We start from the raw sequence: 2,401 nt of genomic DNA, 5'->3' as shown, positions 1-2,401 counted from the left end.
AAATGTTGCAGAATGGGTGGATCTGAACTACAGGCTCTGTCACTGGGGCAGAGGGCAGCAGCTTCCCAGAGATAGAGATGAACTGGAGCAAGACCCTTTATGTGATGTCGGAGGACGTGGTGGGCTTTTGCCTTTTGCAAAGGGCTAATACATATTAATCAAACTGATATCTGTGGTTAAGCTTTTAATGGGAAGTTTTGAGGTCAGGAATTTGAGGAGAAAGGCTCAGTATTACTGCAAAGGAAATAAGACAAACTGTCTTCTGGCTGTGGACCTGCTATGTCCACAATATCTGAATGGGGAACACAACTCAAGTCATGAATCATGGGAACCAGGTTTGAGTTTGAACCCCAGACGTCTGCTGAGAGGAAGTTATAAGCTGCTAGACAGAAAGGGTAAGCACAGATGGTGGGAGACAGAATATAATGTGTAAATGAGTTTGTCTGTGTATTTGTGTGACACAGAGAGAGAGATCCAAATAGTTGAGTCTAATGTTAAAAAAAAAATAACCCCAAACTACCATAGAAATAGGAACTTGTTACAGGTTGAATTTATATTGTGGATAAGAAAAGTCTTGCAACATACACATGCACACTTGAAATTTAATGAAATAGAAGTATAACTTCTATTTTAAAAGAACAGGAAATTTTGAAACAAATCAGGAAGGATGAAAGGAGAAAAATGAATGCAAAATAAACAAAACCAGAATCTTGGAAACGTAAAATATATGCACTGAAATAAAAAATAAAATAAATGGAATGCATTCTAGAATCAACATAGCCCAATAAAAATTTAGTTTACTAGAAGACAATAATGAGATATCTGCCCAGTATGTGACAAAGAAAAGAAGGTAAGAAATATAAAAAGCTGTTATAATATGGAGAAAATGAAGAGCGCATGGAGGTAAGGGGTAATAAAAATTAGCTATGAATTTTGCACCCTTTAATAAGATACACAAAGACTAAGCGCCATACAGTATGTTAGAAAATTGTATGACTTTCCAAATCATAATTAATTATCTGAAGTATTATTAACATCTGTTATATAATGTTATAATAATGATAATTATGTTATTATTATCTTAAACATTTATTGGATCCAAATACTTTCTTTCAAATTAGCACAAGAAAAAATGGGGGTGCAGAGATTGTGGGAGGCCTCAAACATGTTTCAATCCAAACGCTGTCTTTAAGTAGCTGGGAAGGTAGAAGCCCCCGTAGAAGACGAGGAATTTAATCTTGCGCTGGTGCATTACCAGAGCAGTAGGAAGGAGAGACAGCTAACAGCACTTTTCTTATCCTAAAAGTTCTCCAAGATAATCAATAATTTTCCTTCCATGAGTGCTGAAATTGAAGTACTGACTGAAATAAGTCAATTCATCCTATCCTATGATTTTTGTATTTTTTACTGACTTGACTGAATGTTTTACCAAATTGATACCATTTGTTGGGTTTTGTTTTTGAATAGTCTAGCCTCCATTCTTGGGCTTTATGAATAAGTGAAATGTGTGTAAACTTTAAACAATCAAATACCTTCTTATGAAGTAAAAGAGTTGAATAATATGTATTTCTACATCCAATAATATACCCAAGTATATTTTTATTTCAGTGATAGTTTTGGCATAAATGCTGACATGGTCAAAATATTGAAATAAAGCTATTATGAATCTGGAGTGATGACTTCAAGATACTGAAATAAGTGGTAATGTTGGAGAAAACAGTGCATCCTTGGAATGATGAACTTATTCCAACCGCCAATCATCAAGTACGGAAGAGCCTCAAGAAACATGAGCATAGTTGTTAAACGAGCCCACAACCACCCAGTGAGCTCATTTTGATGTTCTACTACTTTAAATTGAGCACACTGTTGTCCTTCCACTCCCAATATGCTTGTCAACACAGAAACACACCGAGTTTAATCAGACGCGAAAGGTCCATCCATTGTGTATGAGAATTGCATGAGGCAAACCTAAAACTTGTTCTCAAAGTTTCTTTTTTATCTCATGTTGCCAAATTCTCCTTATGTCCATGTGGGACCTCATTACTTTCCAAAATGCCTGGGAGAGCTGAGTTGGAAACCCTAGGGATGTTTTAACAAGCTGTTGTTTTTGGATCCAAACTACAGGTGCAAGTGCTTGTCATTTCTTCTACTTTGTTATACATTGTTATTTTTATAGTGCAGACTCTAACAAGTGCCCTGGTCTGTCCAGAAAGGAGTTGAACTGGCAGGGCTCCCAGCTCTCGGAAGTTGGTTAGCAAAGGAAACAAAGCTGCTTTCAAGCCTTTTTTTCATGTTATGTGACAGACAATGTATATCTTTACTCAGTCCCTGAGCCTTTAACCTGCCCTGTTTTTCGTAAATAGTCTCTGTGGGAGGCCAGGTGATGTTCAAGTTGGAGAAA

This window comes from Equus asinus, unplaced genomic scaffold, assembly GCF_041296235.1.
Source record: "Equus asinus isolate D_3611 breed Donkey unplaced genomic scaffold, EquAss-T2T_v2 contig_584, whole genome shotgun sequence".
Lineage (NCBI taxonomy): Eukaryota > Metazoa > Chordata > Mammalia > Perissodactyla > Equidae > Equus > Equus asinus.
The sequence above is the reverse complement of the archived record's forward strand: the minus strand, read 5'-3'. Positions refer to the sequence as shown.